At 36.7% G+C, this 13,379-nt stretch overlaps 1 long non-coding RNA gene across 1 annotated transcript; it reads right to left on the reverse strand.

The window, feature by feature from the left end:
- Positions 1-447: 447 nt before the first annotated feature.
- LOC149466057 (uncharacterized) lies at positions 448-12,823 on the reverse strand. Its single transcript, XR_016312176.1, has 2 exons — positions 12,717-12,823; positions 448-700 (listed from the first exon to the last, which is right to left on the reverse strand). It is a non-coding gene; the product is annotated as an uncharacterized LOC149466057 (long non-coding RNA).
- Between the last annotated feature and the right edge of the window lie 556 nt (positions 12,824-13,379).

Raw genomic sequence — 13,379 nt, forward strand, 5'->3', positions numbered from 1 at the left:
CATATACAAAGGTGCAGTGCTAATAAATGAACAAAAATAATTATGTGAAGTAATATCCAATATCTAAATCATAAAGTCCAAAGGAAATGGCAGTGTCCAACAATAATATGTAAATCAATGGTGATCAGCAATGTGAAGTGACATCTGTGACAATCCTCCACCACTATGCACTCACCAGAAGCAAGAAATAAACAGGCTCTGTATGGAAATCCCTCCATGTGATGTGTTTTATCCACTGCAGGAAATGGAAAGATCCCCCGATGACCTCCACTATAAAATGGGCTCTAAATGGGCATTCCTTGAAATAGACCTCCAGTACACCGATCAGTAATAGATCCAGTGGGCTCTAATGGGCAATCCTGGAAATGGACCTCCAGTACAGTAATAGATCCAAATGTGGCACATCCTGAAAAGGTACTCACAAAACAGAGCCCAAAGACGGCAGCATAAAGTGTAGTAATTTATTAAAATAGCAAAATAGTAGACACGTAGAACATAAAACAACAAACAACCACTCACAAAGATGGCCGCTGGACCATCGCATGGACTCGGTGACGTGACATCAGCATGTAGGCTCCTCCCTGAGGCGTTTCGTGAACACGCACGTTCTCAAAGGGACCCACCTCATATTGACGCCATCACAGTGCATGACTTAAATAGCCCTCAGGAGCACGAACGAGTGGACTCCATTTCCTTGTTCCTGATAAAGATAAAAATGACCATTGAAATATGATCATGAAAACCAATGCATATCAATACTACCATACTTGAATTATCAGGCTTTGATTGGATACTGTATATTAACCTCCTCATGTCCAGACAACGCTTTCACCCCCTTCCTGTCCAGGCCAATTTTCAGCTTTCAGTGCTATCACACTTTGAATGACAATTGCACGATCATGCAACACTGTACCCATATGAATTTTTTTGCATTTTTTTGAGACAGATAAGCTTTATTTTAGTGGTATTTATTCACCACTGGGATTTTTATTTTTTGCTATGAAAAAGTCCAAAAATTTTGAAAAAAATATTTTTATTATAAAATTTTGCAAATAAATAATATTGCATCATAATACTTGGCCAAAATGTATTTTTAGTAAAAAAAAAAAGATAACCCAAATTAGTTTATAAAGAAAAATTATAATTTTTAAACATTTTTTTTTACATTTTTATTTTATTTTTTTATATTATTATTATTTTTTTTTTACATACTGTCACCCTGGCAGTACAGTGTCACCATGGCGATATATTGATGATGTTTTACACATCTTTTTTGTCACCTTAAATAATAATAATCTCAACATCAAATTGACATATCTGTATGATCACAAGGAAGTACATTCTTTGGACCTGACTCTTATTAATGACAGTACTAAAATTGTTACGAAGTCCTTTTTCAAATCTACAGATAGGAACAGTTACATCCCTACAGATAGTTGTCACTATCCTCTCTGGCTTCATAGTATTCCTAAAGGTCAGTTCCTCAGAATACAGAGAAATTGTGACAATTTAGGATTTCTACCTGAGAGTGAAAATCTTCTCAGAGGTAGATTTTTAAAGAGAGGATACAATTTATCAGTGCTGGAAACAGCCATTCAGGAGGCAGCCCACACTGATAGGCCATCTCTGTTAATGGGTAGGAAGGAGAATAGATCTAAAAAAATCTGCCCTTTCATTACAAGTTTCTCAGTTCAGCATAGAGAAATAGAGAGAATTCTGTAGAGGAACTGGAGAATCCTTAGGGATGACCCAGGTCTAGCAGATTTTTTACCTGATAGGCCAGAAGTTATCTTCCAACAAGCACCCTCTTTAAGACATAAGATAGCCCCTAATGTAGTAGACCTACCTAAAGAGATCATATTTTTTTCTGGGTTAAAAGGTTTTTTTCCTTGTAATAAGTGTATAATATATAGATGTGATAACATCCGGAAAAAGACATTATATTCATTTTCTTCCCAATTTACCGGTAAAGAGTATACCATTGACTCCTTGATTACTTTTATTAGCAAATATGTAGTATATCTTCTAGAGTGTTCTTCTGAAAAGCAGTATATAGGTAGAACCACTAAAAGGTTGAGGGATTGTTTAAGGGAACATCTTTACAACATTAGGAAGGAAGTCAAGAAGCATTCCCTTTCTAAACATTACAGGGATCGTCACCACAAAGTTCCTTCTTGTTTAAAGTTTGTGGGTGTAGATCTCATCCATCCACGCTGGAGGGGTAATAATAAACGTAGGGCAGTATCTATGCTTGAGACCAAATGGATTTTCAAAATGTGTACTTTGGTTCCCTTAGGACATAATATTGACATAGATGTCAACAGTTTTATTGATAACACTGTTCAACAGGTAAAAAGTTTTGGGCATAAAATTAGCTAATCTTACATAATTTTGGGGTGCTGAAAACGAAAATGACCCTAAAAAATTTTGATTGGCTCTAGTTTCCATGATATATTCACCCATCTAATGACGTAAGCCATTCAAAATTATGATGCAACTTCAGCTGCATATTGCGCAATTGATACTGGTGACCAATAGAAAATTGCATGTATACTGAGATGATGCAATATTAGCCTTTAATTGCATCACTTCACTGCATAAAAGCTGCAGTATCTGTAGCTGATTGTAGTTCGACAGCGTCTTTACATTTCGTTTTATGCTTATATAGGCTACTCAGTAATGCCTCGAACTTGTGTGAATAAAGCAGATAATTTCTGCTATATCTGCGGTGAAATAACTTTTATCTCACAAAAAAGGAGGATAACAGGAATGATTAAGAAAGCCTACAACTTGTATTTTGGCTGCAAGATAGGAGACCAGGACAAGAGCTGGGCACCACATATATGCTGCAATTCTTGTGGGACGGCACTGGAGCAATGGTTGAATGGAAAAAAGGCATCTATGCCTTTCGCTGTGCCAATGATTTGGAGAGAGCCAACAGATCATGTTAGTAATTGTTACTTTTGTATGGTGCTTCCAATTGTAAAAGGGCTAAATAAGAAGAAAAAGTTATCTGTGCACTATCCAAATATTCCATCGGCAATACGTCCAGTTCCTCATGGAGAGGGGCTACCAATTCCTAAAGCACCAGAATCCTTCGTGGTTGAGTCAAGTGAGGAAGAACCTGAAGCGTGTAGTCACGTGCAGTTGTAAGAGATAGCCCTTTCCTCGAATACAAGAGAAAAGCCAAGAGAAGCAAAACCGACACAAACTGAAGACAAAACTAGTGAGAATCCTAAGTATTAAAATGATTCAACTTAGCTTATGGCTATAATTTTTCTTGGTAATCCTATGCAATATATTATGCCATTTAGGCTTTGTTATGTAGTCAGTATCACTTGCTTTATATTTGTGGAAAGACATCTATCTATATAATTATTGTGCATTATGTAGTCATTACGCCTATAGTAGAAAACTTTCCGTTTACAGAAAAACTAGAGCCAATTGACAAATTTCATTGTTATATTTGAACTCAGAATGTGAAATTCATTAAGAAATGGATCCTTTTGTTTCCAAAACTGGCAAAAAATAAAAATTTGTTGAACAGTGTAATAGTTGACATACAAGCTTTTTATTGAACCAGGGAGGCCTTTTTGAGTGTGCCTCCACACTGGTTTTGGATTGTTTTATATATAGGTATTTATAGACTTCTGCGAGTTTTGGTATAGGGGTGGACCTAAAGTTACATTATTCAATATGGTGCATGTATCCAGTGGGTATATAAGCTATTGTATCTCTATGGCTCATTCACTAATTTGATTTTTTTTGTTAGCCTTAAAAAAAAATTTTTAATATGTTTTTAACCTCCCTGGCGGTATGATTATTTCAGATTTTTGGTGCTGAAAGCGGTACCATTATTTTGCATGGAAATTTGGCGTTTTATATTGTAGGCCTGTAATTCTTAGGAATAACTCACTGAAATCTGTCCGAACAAGAGTCTAGTAAACATCCCGGGTAGGATAAAACTTGAAACATGAAATGATAAATTATAATTTAAAAAATAATCATAAAAAATAGTATTATAATAATAATAAATTTTATTCAATAATATAATCAAACCAAAAACACTGAAATTTGAAATATAGCGCCAAGTTCGCACATCACTGAGCAAAGTCGCAAAATCGTTTTCAGTGTCTGATGACGAATTTCCCCACGAATCATTATCACTCAATTCTGCAAGTAGTTCTGATTTACTATCGCTGTTCTCTAGCTGGTCTAAAACCGTTTTTGACCTAAAGGGATGCTTTTTAGGTGCCATGGATGTTTCTCAGTTTCCAGGCAATAAGAACAGTAAAAATGCAGGCAGGGCACAGGACAAAGCACTAGGGACAAAATGTATGTGAAATGGTTTGATACAGTAATGTTATACTATGTGATTTTAGTGAATGTCACTTTTTGTCATTTTTAAATTTCCCGCCGTTCCGTCCCACGTACGTCCCGACACTCGCAGGGGACGGAACCCACAAGACAGATGCCGGTATCCGCTGGATTACATTTCCGGGAACACTGCAGGAGGGACATCGCGGGAGCACAGGACAAGGTAAGTGATCAAGGGATCGCGGAGCAGCGCCGCATGGTAAGCCCGAGTGTAGCTCGGGATTACCACTTGTGGTACTGAAACTTTATCCCGAGCTACACTCGGGAATACCGCCAGGGAGGCTATATTAGTTTTCATATATGTTTTTACATATTCTCTGTAATATCTTGGTCTCATCGCAACTTTGTCGGATATAATTTTAGTTATATATCTGTCTACAGGGTTGTGCAATGGGATTTTTGATCATTGCATTGACGACCCATAAATTACGACATCTAATTATTTTTATATCCGTTTTAGGGACTCTGGCTAGAATTAAAGCTTGATAACCCAAGTATAGCAATATTAATATACAGTATCCAATCAAAGCCTGATAGTTCAAGTATGGTAGTATTGATATACATTGGTTTTCATGGTCATATTTTCAATGGTCAGTTTTATCTGTATCAGGAACAAGGATGCGATGTCTGATCTTCAAGAAAATGGTGCCTGCTCGTTCGCGCGCCTGAGGGCTATTTAAGTTATGCACTGTGCTGGTGTCAGTATGAAGCGGGTCCCTTTGAGAACGTGTGTGTGCATGAAACACCTCAGGGAGGAGCCTACGTGCTGACGTCACACCGCATGTCCATGCGATGGTCCGGCGGACTTCTTTGTGAGTGGTTGTTTGTTGTTTTATGCTCCACGCGGCTGCATTGCTATTTTAAAAAATTACTACACTATATGCTGCCGTCTTTGGGCTCTGCTTTGTGAGCTTCTTTCAGGATGTGCCACATTTGGATCTATTACTGATCGGTGTACTGGAGGTCCATTTCAAGGAATGCCCATTTAGAGCCCATTTCACAGTGGAGGTCATTGGGGTATCTTTCCATTTCCTGCAGTGGATAAAACACATCACATGGAGGGATTTCCATACAGAGCCTGTTTATTTCTTGCTTCTGGTGAGTGCATAGTGGTGGAGGATTGTCACAGATGTCCCTTCACATCGCTGATCACCATTGATTTACATATTATTGTTGGACACTGCCATTTCCTTTGGCCTTTATGATTCAGATATTGGATATTAGTTCACATAATTATTTTTGCTCATTTATTAGTGCTGCATCTTTGTATATGTGTTTCTTCAGTGCCACTTTGTGCTAGCTGTTTGTTTATTTATTTTTTTGCGCTCACTACACTTTTTTTAGCTCTACTAGAGTAACTGTCAGCTGGAATCTCTTCCATGCTTTTGAGACTGTGCAGGGAGACACAGCAAACCTTCTGGCAATGGCACGTATTGATGTGCCATCCTGGAGGAGTTGGACTGCCTGCGTAACCTTTTTAGGGTCCAAGTATCGCCTCATGCTACCAGTAGTCACACGAACCCTAGCCAAATGCAAAACTAACGAAAACAGTCGGAAAATATGAGTAGGGCAAAAAAACGTCAGTAGCCTCTACCTGTAAAACCATTCCTATTTTGGGGGTTGTCTCATTGTTGCCCATCTAGAGGACATGTTGTTAATTTCATTAACACCAAAGAAGCTGCTTAACAACCCCCTCTATTACTTAACTGACCAGGTCAATATCCCAGGAGTTTAATTGACTTGATGCTTAAAAAGTGTTTAGTTTTTTTTGAGCATGGTATTTTATATATATATATATATATATATATATATATATATACACACACAGTGGCTATAAAAAGACCACACACCCGTTAAAATGTCAGGTTTCTGTGATGTAAAAAAATATGACAGATAAACCATTTCAGCACTTTTTCCACCTTTAATGTAACTGTACAACTCATTTAAACAACAAACTTAAATCTTTTAGGGTGAGGGAAGTAAAAATAAAAAACTAAAATAATATGGTTGCATTAGTGTGCACACCCTTAAACTAATACTTTGTTGAAGCAGCTTTTGATTTTATTACAGAACTCAAGTCTTTTTGGGTATGAGTCTATCATGGCACATCTTGACTTGGCAATATTTGCTCACTCTTCCTTGCAAAAAAACACTCCAAATCTGTCATCTTATGAGGGCATCTCCTGTGCACAGCCCACTTCAGATCACCCCACAGAGTTTTGACAGGATTCAGGTCTGGGCTCTGGCTGGGCCATTCCAAAACTTTAATCTTCTTCTTTGAAGCCATTCCTTTGTTGATTTGGATGTATGCTTTGTGTCGTTGTCATGCTGAAAGATGAAGTTCCTCTTCCTGTTCAGCTTTCTAACACAAGCCTGAAGGTTTTGTGCCAATATTGACTGGTATTTGGAACTGTTTATAATTCCCTCTACCTTCACTAAGCCTCCAGTTCCAGCTGAAGAAAAACAGCCCCAAAGCATGATGCTGCCACCACCATGCTTCACTGTGGGAAAGGTGTTCTTTTGGTGATGTGCAGTGTTGTTTTTGCGCCAAACATCTCTTTTGGTATTATGGCCAAAAAGTTCAACCTTGGTTTCATTAGATTAGAATACATTTTCCCACATGCTTTTGGGAGACTTCGGCTGTGTTTTTGCAAAATTTAGTCAAGCTTGGATGTTTTTCTTCATAAGAAAAGACTTCGTCTTGCCACTCTACCCCATAGCCCAGACATATGAACATGGGAGATTGTTTTCACATGTACCACACAACCAGTACTTGCCAAATATTCCTGCGGCTTCTTTAATGATGCTGTAGACCTCCTGGTAGCCTCCCAGACCAGTTTTCTTCTCATCTTTTCATCAATTTTGGAGGGACGTCCAGTTCTTGGTAATGTTACTGTTGCACCATATTTTCTCCACTTGATGATGACCGTCTTCACTGTGTTCCATGGTATATCTAATGCCTTGGAAATTCTTTTGTACCCTTCTCCTGACTGATACCTTTTAACAATGAGATCCCTCTGATGCTTTGAAAGTTCTCTGCAGACCATGGCTTTTACTGTAGGATGCGACTAAGAAAATGTCAGGAAAGACCTACTAGAACAGCTGAACTTTATTTGGGGTTAATCAGAGGCACTTTAAATGTTGACAGATGTGTACTGACATGATTTTGAATGTGATTGCTTAATTCTGAACACAGCTACATCCCCAGTTATAAGAGGGTGTGCACACTTATGCAACCATATTATTTTAGTTTTTCATGTTTACTCCCCCCCCCCAAAAAAAAGATTTCAGTCTGTTTTTAAATTGAGTTGTACTGTTTATAGGTCACGTTAAATGTGTAAACATTTCTGAAAATATTTAACTTTGTCTCATTTTTTACATCACAGAAACCTGACATTTTAACAGGGGTGCGTAGACTTTTTATATCCAATGTATGTATATGCTAATTTACTTGTTTATTGGAGTTTGTTCTAATAATCTTTGGAGCTTAAGAAGCTACCTGCATAAATAACAAAACATGTTTAAAATTAAATAATGTATTCTTTTGAAGATGGCATGTTAGCTTGGTGAATAAAAACCTTTACAGACATATTATTGAATGAAAATTGTAGATAAATTTACTTTGAGCACACATGATGTTGTGGAGCAAGGCTTAGCCCTCATGCACACTGGACATTTTTACAGCTGCTGTTTTTGGCTTTTGCAATTTTTTTTTGTACAGCCAGTAAACTCCCCAGCATGTTATCCTATGTGCCCATGCACACCTAGGCTTTAATCAGCATTTTTTGTCAGGGGTGTTTTTTGGCTGGAAAAAACCCCCCACAACTAGTGGTTTTCTGGAGTTTGTTAGCTGTAAAAAAGCTCTAACGCTGAAAAGTGCGGCAAATCAGAGTTTTTGGGGGTTTTTTTAGCACAAATTCTATTTATTTTTTGTGCAAAAAACATTATAAAACACTAAAAACTGCAAAACACTGAAAAACGCAGCGAAACGCTAAGGCAAAAATGCTAAAAAATGCTGCAAAACATGTGTTTTTAACGTGACTTTACACAGCTAACACTACCAGCATTATTAAAACGCCCAGTGTGCACGGAGCCTTAGATTGATATATATATATATATATATATATATATATGTATATGTATATATACTGTATTTATAAATATACTTCTTTATATTTTTTGCAAGACCAGAAAAAGGCAAAAAAGCTTTGAGATTGAAAATTTGTAATAAAGAATTTAGTTTGCACAACACACTGCGAATTAGCAAGGAAACATAAAATGCTTCAGAATTAAGTAGTAGCCATTCTAAAGCTGTGCAATACTAATAGCCTATTATTATGCTTACATTTTTTATTATGTTTACTTTTTAGTTGAGTAAATATGAAACATTTCATATACATTTTTTTACTTTCTAATTTTAAACCAGCAGCCTGTCCTCATCTTCTAAAAAAAATGTTGTTCACAGTGTCCAATAGCTCAAACTAATTTGTACACCAAAAAGCTGCATGAATATGAGCAATGACTCATTCTTCTCCCTACTCCTTGCTGCCTGCCTGTTTAAACAGTTCTGTGCAAAGCTACAGAGCGAATCAAACAACTTCTGCTGAGTTTTTTTTCCTGTAGAATAGGCATACTAATTCTTAAATGATGCTTTACTGGTGCGCCTTATATTAAATATTTATTGGTAAGGAAAAAAATAAATGAATTATATATATGTATGTATATATATATATATATTGTGACAGTAGGCAGGTAAAATCATCTGGTTGCATCCAGGATGGCAGGTACATTTGTCCTAGATGCAGACTCTGTGTGAATTTGTTCCACTAGGGAAAGTGCTGCGCCCTTCAGCAGTGAGGTAATGAGCCCAGCTGAAGCAAGTAGGCTCATTAGGGCCTCTATAAAACTTCCCAGCCTGCTAGGGAGTTGCTCCATCCTGGAACCAGTTCTGTGCCTGAGTAGACTGGGGAGTTTCGTATCTGTCTGTGTGGTGAGACAAACGCCTATGTGGCCAACCTCTAAATAACAGGGAGATAGGGACTGGGTGTAGCACAAGGCTGCACCTAGTTGATAGCGAGGGAATCTGTGTGTATAGTAAGTGGCCAAGTTGGCAAGGATTTATTTTCATGTTTCCTTCTGTTTTGATGTTTTTCCTCTTGTAAATAGTGTAAATAAACCGCAACTTTGTTTTCTCACCTAAACTGCTGTTTTGCTGTGCCTGTTTTTGTGCTGCAAACTCATCCAAGGGGTCACACACACCCGCTGCCAAGCTAACCTTGTTACAATATGTGTATATATATATATATATATATATATATATATATATATATATATATATATATATAAAATATCAGTTTAACAACTTGACATAAAATATTTAATATCAAATGGCCCAATCATTATAAAGAATACCATCTTTCTATTAATTTGGGAAATACTTATGTGATACAGTTGAATTTGGTGTATGAGGGTCAAGTAAGTTCAAACAGAATTCTCTGCATTATTGTAGGAAAATAACAGCTTAATATTTTCAATTTGATAATATCCTTATTATTTTCTTCTGTTCTGTTCCTATGTTCTGTTTACATGTAAGGTAAAACCAAGGTATCGCCATCTTTTGAAGTCATACTAGTATTTAATAGGACTGGTCATGATGATGATGGTTTCAAAAGTCTGGTGAAAGGGAAAGGGGCATAAAAGGCAATCTATAGTAGTTAAAAAAAAACAAAAAAAAAACTTTAGATCATAGATATTGTCATTCTAAGACAAATGTGTTTTTAATGAGATAAAACTGGGTATACAAATTACCGTACACACCAGAGACTTAGAAAACAAATAAACAGAATACTAATTCTCTTCAAGATAACCTATTTTAAATTAATGCTGACATACTGAATGCTGAAAATTGTTTCTTTTCAAAGTAATCTTCATTCTTCTCCACATTGCAGGGTAGTAATGAAACATCCACAAAACATTTTAGTTAGTTATCTTCCTTTTCTTACATATACGCTTCAGCCTGTCGCTTCCAATGATAAATGATTTGTTCATTCACTTTCCTTTAAATAATTTTTATTTCACTTTACTTGAAATCAGACCATGAAGAAATATAATTTTTAAAAATACTCTGGTAGATATACTAAGAGCTGTTTGCTTCCTTCCTTTTCCTTTTATAGAAAGAAGTGACAGGTCATACACTTTCTGCCTTTGAAAAGTAGTGGTAAACCTTTCTGTACCAGTTGTGGAACGTAAAGGGATTATCAAGAGGAGGCTGGTGGTTCAAGTCAGCACAAATCCAATATATTAATGAAAAGCTGCCTGAAATGAGACTTTTCATGACGTTTTGAAAATATAAATTATGGATAACCATGACAAAGTTGTAACCAAAACTGTATTATGAAGTTTCCTCCTTTACTGAGTACATCACAACGGTGCAGATAATACACGATATGTCCACAGATGGTGGTAGTGGTGGGGGCTTCCTTTAGCAGCTCACTACCGTAGCACTATAAGTTCGGGGTCAGGTTGTCTAGATGTGAGTAGGAGACCTGCATGTGATTGCTATTCATTATGCCATCTCTAACAGTACCTGTTCATATTGGCTGTTGTAAGCAATTTATTGAACAATTTTTCATGTCTCAGTCCAATCCCTACACTGAAGCAGGGGTGGACTGACCTTTCGAACACTCTGGCACTGGCCGAGGGCCCAGGGTCAGTAGGGGGCCCCATGAGATGCCCCTGGTACATTTCTTTGGCTTTTTCATAGGCTTTTTTGGGTGTGGGCGAGGACACCAGGACCCCATAATCCCCTATTGCCCGGGGGCCCCATGAGTTGTCAGTCTGCCCCTGCACTGAAGTTATGAAATCTGTAAAAATCTACATTATCTTCGGAAGTCTGATGTCCTTGAAGTTTGCCTGGTCTTTTCTTTTCCAATTGGATAAAATTGTATATATTTTTTTATTGGCTGTGTTGGCAGACCTCTGAAGACATAGATGATTTTTACACAGAGTTTTCACTGCTGCTATCTATGAAATTAAAGATAGCTGTGGCATGAGAAGGGGCAATAAATGGTTAACAACAGCTTCTGTGCATAGGTATTGTTAGATAGGATAGCATAAGGCATAGGGTAACTGAAAAAAAAACACCAGACCATCAATCTATCAAATTAATGCTTTTATTTTCCTGACTTAAACAAACCTCACAAAAACAAGGGCAAAACATATCTTTAGATGTAGCTAGCTTTTATATTTGTGATTTGCTGACCTTATACAAATAAATATGATAAAAGCCTTTCTTTCAGCACTTTTGATCCTAGCTATCCATATAAAACCAAGATGATTTTGATCATTTCTACATTCTAGGGCTATGAGGACATATTGGGCAATCCATTGGGGGTTTGTAACTGCAAAAAGTAATAAAGGTATCTCTTATCTCCACTACCATCTTTCTACACATTATATCATTTATAGCAATGTGGCAGGTGCATTTTAATGTATAGCAAACCGTAAACCGCTGGTTTAAGGTTTTCTCATATAAAATGCTTTATTTAAAATATGCCCACTGAACAAACTTATTTACTACTTAACAAGGGTACAATAGCTTTGAACTAGAGCAATAACACACCAGTATCTGCTATAAAAGCAAATCTTGTTATGGCAGATCATTTTGTGTGGTATATCAATTTTACATCTACAACATCAGCTTGGCCAGAAAAAGAAGCCGTTGTATTCTATACCACTCTATCCTTTGTAAGTTGGCATATTATGAGTTGGCATCTATTTTAAGCCTTGCATCCAGGAACAATCTATCTCTTAACTATGATATCTATTTAATATTTTACAACAGGGCTAACTAAGGTTGATTTCATTGCAGCAACTATTATTCAGCAAATCAGTGCAAGTAACAACACAATATAGATCTCAAATGAAACATTTTCATTTATTATATTGAAATACGCTATAAAAAAAAAAAAAAAAGCAATCCCTATTGATCATCTGCCAAAAATAAACACATGCAAAGCAAAAAACTGTTTTGCAAAGTGTAATTAATGTTTGTTAAAGCTACACATTTAGCAGATTACCAATACAAGTTTTCATTATGATTCTGAAAAAATGTTCAAGACAGTGACAGACAAGGTTAAGCAAAAACTGGATGAATTCCAAATGATGAAAAGTTCTGTGGGTGTATTAAATAAATTAATAATAACGTCTGTAAGTAAGAAATATACTAACAGAAAGAAATTGCAAAAATGTGAACATTGCGAGAAAGAAAGCAAATGTTCCTGAAATAGAAGCATACCTAAACACAAAAACAAAATGTAATATACAGTATAGCAGCTTACCCATCCTTAGATGTTGTTGTGTATTAGTTTTCTTTTTTCACCAGGTGATTCTGCAAGGAACACATTTTCAGTCCTAGGATAACAACAGTCACTCACGTAACTGCAACAGGACAACAGAAACAAGATAGAAACAGAAACAAGAAACTGGACCCCACCCCTCTCCTATTGTCTAGCACACAGAATGGTGTGGTTCTGTATTCCTCAGAGGCCTACAGTACAGAATGTAACTAATAATAGTCAGCACACGCAGAGAGAACAGAATGTTATAAGTTGACAATATTTTTGACAAGATCAGCAAGTATTTATTTTACCTTCCTAATAGACATAACAAATAAATTTCAATGTAGGAATGAGAGAGCTGGTCTGGGTTCAGTTTCGCTGGACATTCGCCAAACCCAGCATGAAATCTGCAAACCCTGAACATTAACGCAAATAAACAAAATTAAATCCTCCACGCTGCCAAAACAAGCTTGCCCTGAAACCTGATACAGTATATGTAGAAGATTCTCTATTGGTACATCCAGTAAAAATCCAGAGGTGCTGAAATCCCACAGTAAAGAACAAGATGCTATCTAACCTAACTTCATTATATGTCATGTTCGTAGGTAAGCAGCCTGTGTGGATGGTGGTGGAGCTCTGATGGTAATATTGCACAGACACAGT

The sequence above is a fragment of the Staurois parvus genome, unplaced genomic scaffold (assembly GCF_062004578.1).
Source record: "Staurois parvus isolate SC_StPar_1 unplaced genomic scaffold, SC_StPar_1.0 ptg000133l, whole genome shotgun sequence".
NCBI classification, from domain to species: Eukaryota; Metazoa; Chordata; class Amphibia; order Anura; family Ranidae; genus Staurois; species Staurois parvus.